The sequence below is a fragment of the Gracilinanus agilis genome, chromosome 5 (assembly GCF_016433145.1).
Source record: "Gracilinanus agilis isolate LMUSP501 chromosome 5, AgileGrace, whole genome shotgun sequence".
Taxonomy (NCBI): domain Eukaryota; kingdom Metazoa; phylum Chordata; class Mammalia; order Didelphimorphia; family Didelphidae; genus Gracilinanus; species Gracilinanus agilis.
In genome coordinates, this window is record NC_058134.1 from 221,892,932 (window position 1) to 221,904,009 (window position 11,078).

Genomic DNA, 11,078 nt, shown 5'->3' on the forward strand with positions numbered 1-11,078 from the left:
TACCTTCTCCAGTACTTATAATAAAAGCTTCTGAGTCCAGCTGGTGGGGAAATATTATTTTCAAAATCTAAGTTAAGCAGTAGGGTAAAGCCACTACCAAAAAAAAATAATTTTGAGTGGAAGGAAGAGTAGGGAATTTAGTAAGACACTGGAGACTGAGTTTGTGCTTCAAGAATCAAAACTGTTCTTTTCTCTCCTGCCTTTGCCTATAAATACCAGAGCTGGGGGTGGAATTGGAGAAGGGAATCGAGCAAATCATTTACCTGTCATGGTGGGGAGGGTGCAAAAAGAGCGGAAGAAGGAGAACCAGTCATATGATGACAACAACCTGAAGAAGAAAAACAAATTTTGACAATTTTAGAATTCTGATCAATGCAGTGATCCTGAAGACTCTGGAGGAAATCTGATAACTAACTCCTATTAGAGAAGGGGATTGTTGTTGGTCAGTCATTTTTAGTCAGATCTGACTCTTTATGACCCCATTTGGCTTTCTTGGTTTTTGGTTTTCTTGGCAAAGACACTGGAATAGTTGGTTCTTTCCTTCTACAGCTCATTTTATAGATAAGGAATCTGAGGCAAAGAAGGATAAATGACTTGCCCACAAAGCTAGTTTACCATTTCCTTCTCCAGCTCATTTTACAGATGGGGAAAGTGAGACAGTATTAAGTAACTTGCCCTCAGGAAGCTACTGACTCCAGGCCTGGCACTATCCACTGTACCACCTAGCTGCCTATTAGAGAGGATGCAGAAAGAAGCATATATTTTTAGTCGTGGCCCATTTGGGAATTTGTTTTTCTGGACAATAGGCATTTGTTTTGAGGGTTGTTTGCCATTTTTATTATTCAATTGAGGGAATAGTGAGAGGGTGAGACACTAAATGCTTTTGTAAAATTTTTTGTACAAGTCTTTTTCCTTATCATCTCTTTGGGATATAATCCAAGCAGTGCTATGGCTGGATCAAAAGGCAGATAGTCTTTTAAAGCCCTTTGAGCATAGTTCCAAATTACCATCCAGAATGGTTGGGTCAGTTCACAACTCCACCAGCAATGCATTCATGTCCCAATTTTGCCACATCCCCTCCAGCATTCATTACTCTCCCCTGCTATCATGAGATGATACCTCAGAGTTGTTTTGATTTGCATTTCTCTAATTATTAGAGATTTAGAAAACTTTCTCATGTGCTTATTGATAGTTTTGATTTCTTTATCTGAGAATTGCCTATTCATGTCCCTTGCCCATTTATCAATTGGGAGATGGCTTAATTTTTTTGTACAATTGATTTAGCTTCTTGTATATTTGAGTAATTAGACCTTTATCTGAGTTTTTTGTTATAAAGATTTTTTCCCAATTTGTTGTTTTCCTTCTGATTTTGGTAGCATCGGTTTTGTCTGTACAAAAACTTTTTAGTTTAATGTAGTCAAAATTATTTATTTTACATTTTGTAATTTTTTTTCTAACTCTTGCTTGGTTTTAAAATCTTTCCCTTCCCACAGATATGACAAATATACTATTCTGTGCTCATCCAATTTACCTACAGTTTCCTTCTTTATATTCAAGTCATTCACCCATTCTGAGTTTATCTTGGTATAGGGTGTGAGATGTTGATATAGGCCCAATTTTTCCCATATTGTTTTCCAATTTTCCTAGCAGTTTTTGTCAAATCATGGGTTTTTGTCCCAAAAGCTGGGTTCCTTGGGCTTATCGAAAACTGTCTTGCTGAGGTTGCTTACCCCTAGTCTATTCCACTGAACCTCCCTTCTGTCTCTTCGCCAGTACCATATTGTTTTGATGACCACTGCTTTATAGTACAGTTTAAGATCTGGTACTGCTAGGCCACCTTCCTTCATATTTTTTTTCATTATTTCCCTTGATATTTTTGGTCTTTTGTTCTTCCAAATGAACTTCGTTATTGTTTTTTTCTAATTCAGTAAAAATATTTTTTGGTAGTTTGATAGGTATAGCACTAAATAGGTGAATTAATTTGGTAGAATTGTCATTTTTATTATGTTAACTCGTCCTACCCATGAGCACTCAATGTTTTTCCAATTGTTTAGATCTAGTTTTAATTGTGTGGAAAGGGTTTCATAGTTGTGTTCGTATATGTGTACAAGTTATTAAACCTTCCTGGGACTTGATTTTCTAAACTGCAAGTGAGGTCTACAGGGTCCTTTCTAGCTCTATGATTTTCTTAGTGCTTTTGGCAACTAAAACTAAAAGTTAATTTGCATGGATAGAGGAAGTTCTGATGGAGAAGCCAACTGGAGGGATTATATTGTTGTTGTGTTGTTTTCATCATGTCCAATTCTTTGTGACCCCATTTGGAGGTTTCTTGGTGAAAAACACTAATTTACCATTTCCTTCTCCATTTCATTTCCAGATGAGAAAACTCAGGCAAACAGGGTGAAGGGCTTCACACAGTAAGGAAGTGTCTGAAGTTGGATTTGAACTCAAGAAGATGAGTCTTCCTGGTTCTAAGCTCACCACTCTATCTACTCTATCTACCACCTAGCTAGATGCCCCAGAAGGAAATTATACCAATGAGATAATAGACTGAGTCCAACCCCTTTCTCTTCCCTCCCCAAAATCTGGAAATGGTTATATGACTTAATCCAATAGGTAATTTGAACATTATTCAATTTGGCTTCATGCTTCATTATATAATTGGTGGTAACTGTTGGCTTATAGTTCTACTTTGGAGGATGTGTAGGCTAATAATGTTAAATGGGTTTATATTATATTTTCTAAGTTTCAGCTGATTAGCCCCTGGAGAAAGAGAGCCAAAGAACATTATAAGTGAGGAAAGAAAATGGACTTGAGTTCAGGAATTCATCTGGGACAATCCAAATTAATGGATAATTAATTTAACTTCTGTTCACTTTTGCATTTGGTTATGGGAGTTATTTCTTGAACTCAAGCCCATTCAATGGATCGTAGACTTAGAGCTGAGAGACACCTCAGTAGTCATGTACTCCAACATCCTTCCCTTTCATTTTGTTGTTGTTCAATTGTTTCAGTCATGTACCCCATGTTTCATGACCCCACTTTAGGTTTGTTGGTTTGGTTTTTGGCAAAGACACTGGAGGAGTTTGCCATCTCTTTTTCCAGTTCATTTTACAGATTAGAACCTGAGGCAAACAGGGTTAAGTCTGGGGTCTTAGAGCTAGAAAGTTGCTGAAGATAGACTTTAATTCACGAAAATGAATTTTCCTAATTCCAATCCCAGTGCTCTATCCACTGTGGCACTCACCTTTCCCCCTCATTTTATAAAAAAGGAAACAGACTTAGAGAGAGGAAGCAATAAGTATTGTGGAAAGACTTGAAGTCAAGGTCACACAAATGGTGAGTGGTATTACCCATTAGCCTTGATGTCTAAAAGGCATGTAGCATAGTAGAAAGATCTGAACTCAAAAGACCTAGTACTCAGTCATACCTCTGCAAATTATTAGCTTTTGAGTAACTAACTAAAATTCCATGAGCATCCTTTTTGTTGTTTAGTTGATTAGTTGTGTCCAACTCTTTGTGACCCCATTTGGGGTTTTCTTGACAGAAATACTGAAGTGGTTTGTCACTCCCTTCTCCAGCTCATCTGACAGATATGGAAACTGAGGCATCTTTATTCTGTGAGATAAGGTGGTTTGACCAGCTGACCTCTAAAGTCTCTTCTAGCTTTAAATCTATTATCCTATGAATTTGTCATTTCTTCTTTCCAAGACTGTTTCATCCCCTGCAAAATTAGGCAATTAGACTAAGGTCCTTTCCAGCTCTAGGTTTGCCAGTCCTATGTTTCAAGATCACAAACTCTTTGAACCTAGTTTATCATCAGTAAAAGATAGGAAGTTGGACTAAATAGTTTTTGAAGTTCCACTAAATTGAACCAATACACTCATGGTGGTTTCATTGAATCTCGGTTTCTGAATCCTACTCATCCTTCAAAGCCTAAATCAAATAACACTTCCATGAAGGCTTCCCTGTTTGCCCTGGCTTCAGTGACCTCCCCAATATTTGCATTATTATTACATACTTTAGGCACTTAATGGAGTACCTGCTCATGTTAGCCTTAAACCATGTAATCCCAGATATTTTAGCCATCTGTTCCCAACTTTTACTTGAAAATTAATCTCATACATACATATTTTATCTACCCACCTAGATTTTTAGTTTTCTGAAGACAAGTACCGAGTCTCATGGCAAAAAAACGTTAAAATTATGTCTCTGAGGCATTCTTACATATGTGACTTTGAACTATGCCTCAGTTTCTTCCTTTGTAAAATGAGAAAGTTAAACTTGTTGACTTTATGTCCCTTCTTGAAATAATTCTATGGTTCACTAGATAAACTTCACCTTTGTGACCTCGGGCAAGCCATTTACTCGTTCTGTGCTTCAGTTCCTCATCTGTAAGATGAAAGGGATTGGATTGGATGATCTCAAATGATATCCAGGACTAAATTAGTGATGCTACTGAAAAATGATTAGTGAGCTGGAAATCAAAGGCCAGCTCTCTAAATGACATTCATTCGCTCTATGACCTTGACCAAGTCTCTGGATCTCCTTTTGTTCCTCTGCAAAACTTTGTGTCACCTTCCTCAGAGAAATAATCAATTTATATCCAAAGGCTTGTTCCTGGGATGTGCTGATTTGAGGTTAACCTGTATCAGTAGCAATAACAACAGTTAACTGCAGTCACAATATTATTATGGGGAGCAGCTGGGTAGCTCAAATCCGGCCTCAGGCACTTCCCAGCTGTGTGACCCTGGGCAAGTCACTTGACCCTCATTGCCCACCCTTACCACTCTTCCACCTAGAAGCCAATACACCGAAGTTAAGGGTTTAAAAAAAAACAATATTATTATCATTTGCCTGATTTAAGTCTAAAAGGTCAACTAAGACCATTAAACAGAACCTCCACAGGAAAATGTTTTAAAGATGAGAGAACTAAATGCTAGTCTCTGATACATTAAAAAGCTTGGGACCTTGAGCAAATCAATAGACTTTGCATTTGAAAAGATGGTCTTGACATTCCTTTTGAGCTTTTCCATTTCCTGTTCTGAGATTCTCTCAGCTCTGATGCTTCAGGACATACCCCTGAATCTGCCCTGATATTCCCCGTTCTAAGGGCCTTCCCAGCTCTGGCGTTCTATGTTCTAGAGCCCATCCTAGCTCTGACGTTTTGTGTTCTAAGGAATGTCCCAGTTCTGACATTTCCATGTCCTAAGGCCCTCCTAAACTCGGATTTTCTGTGTTCTAATGGTCCGTTTAAGCTGTGATCTCTCAAGTTCTAAGGCCCCTCCAAGCTTTAACCTCATTCTATGTGTTCTTTGGGTCTCCCAATCTCTGAGAGTCCGTTTTCCCAGGCCTCTCCCTTCTCGGATATTCTCTGGTTCTGTAAGTGACAAGCAGCCTCCATAGACTATCATGGGTCCTTTCCCATCAGAAGCCATTGAATTTAGCTCATTTCTAAGAATACACATGGACCTGCTTTGCTCCTCCCTGGGCCCGTGATCTGCACGAGCTTGGGAAACAACAGCTGGCATTTAAAAGCTCGCCATCTATTAAATACAAATCCATTACCATGAGCTATGCCTGCTTCTAGCTTGCCTTGCTCACGTTCATTTTTCAAATTTATAGCAAGTGCTTAAAAGGCTGAGACAAGGTAGGGATTTTTCCTACCAAAGGCAGACTGAGCTGTGACTCACTCACTCATCTCTCGGTGTCTGGTTAAACATCGTGCCTGTTTTTCTCATTTTAGTCTAAGAGAACTGCAGGAGGGGGAGGGAACACAATAGGGCCAAAAGCTAGAGATGGAGAACCAAGAGCCCTGGGGATCATGCCAGCCTATAGACAATATGCTAGGCAGCTTCAGGCAAACTCTGCTGTTCTTTGGGCTCAGGGCCTGTGGGGAAAATGTTCTGTAAAGGACCTTTTTATATCCATGTGCTATTATGCTTACTAAATTATGGGCATATCCATCAGGCTTTAAGGCAATCAAAATCATGGCCTGGGAACTTGAACTTAGAGCAGATGAAATGGCCTCCAGTCTCCTCTAAACACTAGTGTTTTCATCTGTATAATGAGGAAATAATGAGGGGAGAGAGTCCTGTTTTGAGGGTAATAAAATCAGTTTCCATCCTACCTCTGACATTTGCTAGCTTTGTAATTTGGATAGGACCCAGGAATTCTTGGACCCTCAGTGTCCTCATCTAAAAATAGAGCTAATGTTTTCCCCACTTGGAGGAGGAGAAGGGTAAAAAGAAAGGGCTGGAAGAGACCTTAGTCCAACACCTTGATTTGACATATGAGGAAACTGAGGTCCAATGAAGTTTAATGCTTTGTCAAAAGTCTCTCAGTAAGTATCAATTGTATTTCTCCTTGTTGTTTGGTCATTTCAGTCATGTCTGACTCTTCATGACCCCATTTAGGGTTTTCTTGGCAAAGATACTGGAGTGGTTTGCCATTTCCATCTCCAATTCATTTTACAGATGAGGAAACTGTGACAAATAGAGTTAAGTGACTTGCCCAGGGTCATACAGCTCCTAAGAGTCTGAGGCCAGATTTGAACTCTGGAACATGAGTCTTCCTGACTCCAAGCCCAGTGCTCTATCAACTGTGCCACCTAGAGCCAAAAGGAAGTTTAGAAGTTATCAAGTCCAAGCCTCTCATTTTACAGTTGAGGAAATGGGGGTCTGAAGAGGCTATTTCTTGCCTAAGCCATCTAAGTAGTGGGTTTCAGAAGTAGGTTGGAAATATGGATATCCTGACCCCAGAATTCAGTGTCCAAATTATCTCTAAGATCTCTTCCAGCTCAGAAGTTCTGAATTCCAAACACATCCTTTTTATGACTGCATCATGTTTAGTTGTTTTTCAGTCAGGTTCAACTCTTTGTGACCTCATTTGGGGTTTCCTTCACAGAGATACTCTCGTAGTTTGCCATTTCCTTCCCAAACTCATTTGACAGATAAGGAAACTGAGGCAAATAGGGCTAAGTGGCTTGTCCAGGGTCAATAGCTAGGAAGTATCTGAGTCTGAATTTGAGCTATGGAAGATAAGTCTTCTTGACTCCAGACCAGAAATTCTATCCCCTGCCTCCCTATCTGCCCTCAGGCATGGAATGTGGCATTTAATCTGCTCCAGTGACCTCACATCATCTTCCTCCACCACCACCCCTGATCTGGACAAGTCTAATCTCTCTCCTCAACTCTAGAACGTGGCATTTTAGGTCCTCTACTGATACCACTTTACCTCTCCAGCCTAACCTCCCCCTCTCTCTGGTCACAGCTCTTCCTCCCCTGATATCCAGCCTATCTGACACACAGAAGTGATGACTGTCAGTTGATAATGACAATAGAAGCCTCATTCCTAGAAGATCTTTATGCTTTCTTGGCTTCATGGAACTGTATTAAGTCTCTTGCATGGAATTCTTTCAAACTACTCCTAATACATTATACAACCCACCATGCCAAATAGCTAGAATCAGTTAGGTGGCATATGAGTCACAGTGCTGAACTTGCAGTCAGAAAGACCTGAGATCAAATGTCACCTCTATAATTTAAATAAGGGATAAGGTCCTATGTAGGTTATGGGTATCCACATGGATCTGTCTAGATGTGGCTTGTAGGAAGACATGATCCAACCCTGCCACCCTGCCCTCCCACTTCTGACATTCTATGTTCTACAGCCTCTCCGAGCTCTGATATTTTTATGTTCCTACCCTGGAGGAACCTCATGTAGCCACCTCTAGCATCCCCTATACCCATTTTTTTTCTAATGGAGACTGATTCCTACTGGGAAGATAAGCAGGAGGTTGGACCAGAGGTTGGTCCCTCTTCTCTCCTCAAAAAGAGGGGTTCCAGGGGGCAACTGGGTGGCTCAGTGGATTGAGAGCCAGACCTAGAGATGAGAGGTCCTAGGTTCACACTTCCCAGCTGTGTGACCCTGGGCAAGTCACTTAGCCCCCATTGCCCAGCCCTTACCACACTCTTCTGCCTTGGAACCAATACACAGTAATGATTACAAGACAGAAGGTAAGGGTTTAAAAAGAAGAGGGGGTACCAGGCTACAATATCTTTGCTCTCCTCCTAAATATTCTTAATCTGGAGAAAACATTTTTTGGTTCTAGTAGAGTTCCTAATCCCTATTCCTCAATAAGGAAGGGGGGCCCCAAGGTATATATATCCAAGACAACTCTCTTTCCACTGAATGTCAGTTACATAATGAACATATGTAGCAAATAAATCCATTTATTAAAGCTGATAGCAAATGGAATCAGAGGCTATACAGATGATAATATACTAAATATACTGGAAAACAGAGAATGAATAAGCTTTTCCAGTGGAAGAGAATGAATAAGCTTTTCCAGTGGGAGCAAGAAGTCTCAGCAAAACCAAGAGAGAGAGACCTAGATCTCAAACAAAAGGAAATTCCACAAAATCTCTAGTATAAGGGAGAAGTTAAGTGACTCAGTGGATTGAGAACAAGGCCAAAGGACAGGTGGTTCTGGGTTCAACTCTGGCCTCAGACACTTAGTCCTTAACACTCTTCTGCCTTGGAGTAAATACCCAGTATTGATTCTAAGACAAAAGGTGTTTTTTTTTCTTTAATATAGTAAACTAGGGGTGGGGGAGTGAATGAGGTATCACCTTTTCTATATGTTGGCTTCTTCCTAGTTTTTTTCTCACTTCAGGGATAAGTGTCTTCTTTCTTGAATATGGAAGTCAGAAAACCAGACTTTTTCTTCCCTCTCAAACTCTTGCCAACTCTGCACCTCATGTGATCATGGGACATTGAGTAATCAATCAGTCTCTACCTATAAGGAGAATATTATATAAACAAGCTTTAAGCTGCCATTACATTTACTTCCTGTTTGACCTTGAAGAAATCATTTCTCTGTGCTTTTGTGTTTCCACATGTAAAATGGGGAAGATAGATTGAGTGGTCTCTAAGATCCCTTTCAGATTTCCATCCAGGATCCAAGAAAAGCCAATCTCTAACCTCCACGTGTGAGCAGTCCTTTGGGTGAATCTGAGATTAACCTGATATAGATTATACCAGTTTACCTGGATGGGAAGATGCTCAAACCTCATCAAAATCCCTTTCTTTATTCATTGAAGAGTGTAATTGAATTTTCCATTCATTGAGTTATCTCCCTGTCATTGATTCGTTTAAATAGAAGCAACCCAGAGGTAGAATTTCAAGGAAAACAATAACTAGCAGCCTGGGCTGCATTTGCTAAAGGTAATAGGCTGCTTCTGGAATAAACAGCCTTTTGGAAATGATAGACAAAGGTTCAGGGTTTATTCTGATGTGGTGGTGGGAAGAAGATGCTGACCATGGGCTAACTGTTCTTAGCACTGGGGTGACATTGACTTTGGGAGTGGGGTGATGACAGAATTGAATGTTCCTGCAGAAGTCCATCAACAATAATTCTCAGAATTGATGGAAAGGAGTCAAGTTATAATCAATACAGGGAAGAGGATGCTATGTCTTAGAGTGAGACCTCTTGGATGAAGGGAGGAAAGGACTTTCTTCTGATTACCATTGTCCCCACACCTCAACAATAGGATACCTCTCTTAGGAAGCATTTCCCTGTTTCAAGGACATTTAGCTAAAGTCAGTGTGTATGAGAGGTAAGAGAAAAGAAGGAGAAGGGACAGAGACAACTAGAAGAAGGTTCTAAAGAGTAGATGGAGAGGTAACTTAATAGGTAGATACTGGCTGTGTGACCCTAGGCAGTCTGCTTAATCTCTCAATGTCTTAGCCAACCCTGAGTTGCAGAGGAGAAACTGATCTATACAAGTAAAAGGGGTCTTTAGGCAATTTGCTTCAATTACTTAGAACTCAGTTTCCTCATCTATAAAATGGAGTGAGGTTGAACTAGAGGGCTTCTAGGGTCTCTTTTAGCTCTAGATCTGTGATCCAAGAAGGAGAAAAGCTTGTTGTCAGACCGATCAGAATTATTATTGCAGCCAAGGTGTTTTGGGGGCTCCTAAGGGAGGCCCTTTCAGTTATGGTTTATGTTTATATTTTCTTAAGCATTATTGCCTATCCCCAGCCAGGGTTTCATCTTCCATATTAATATCTTAATCAGCATGAAAGGTTCATGCATGGGTACCCTGAGGCCACTTACACAGAAAGGTAGGATGTTTATAAGAATGAAAAAAATTAATTGTCTGGCAAAAAGAACCTCCACAAGAGAAATGAGAGCATCTTGCTGTTTCAGTGCCATCTTTCTGCTGAGAAGTATAAAAGGAAGGAACTAGGTATTCCTTCCACCCTACCCCAGCATCCTTCTTTCCTAACCTCCATTAATTTCCCTATCTTACAGAGTCATTCTTCTTCATGGATTCAGTATTAATAAATCATTATCAGCCCATATCTTCACATGATCATAGATTTAGCACTGGGATGAACAATTTGGTCCAAATCATTCATTTTCCAAGTGGGGAAACTGAGGCCCATAAAGGTAAAATGACCTTCCCAAGGTCAGATATGTAGTAGTACATATCATGGAGGAACTGATCCAAGATCCCCTGACTAAAGCTAGTGCTGTTACCACTGTCTCTCACTATGTCAAAGCGTTATCATCGATTTAAAACCAGGAGAGATCTTTTAGTCCAACCCTCTCATTTTATGGATAAGAAAACTAAAGTAAAGAGGAATGAAGTGAATTGACTAGGATCATATGCTAGAAGCATCTGAACCCAGGATCTAAGTGTTAAAGCTAGTGTTTTTTCTCCTTTATGTCATATGTATAAATAATGGGGCTTGGCTTTGCACATGCCCAGATCATCTAATATGAAAGCACCAACCACGTGGGAAACACTAGGGACCTGCTTCTGGGAGAAGACATTATGATTCCCTTACCACGTGGATGGGAGCAGCCTTTTGTCATTGGTTGTATAACTAGAATAGACTGAGTCTACCCAACTTGGCAGAATAAGGATGTCTCTATCTCCCTCTCTCTGTTCTTCCTCCTTCCTCCCTCTCTCCCTCCCTTTCCCCTCTCCTCTCCCTCTTCCTCCCACCTCCCTCCTCTCTCTCTCTCTCTCTCTCTCTCTCTCTCTCTCTCTCTCTCTCTCTCTCCC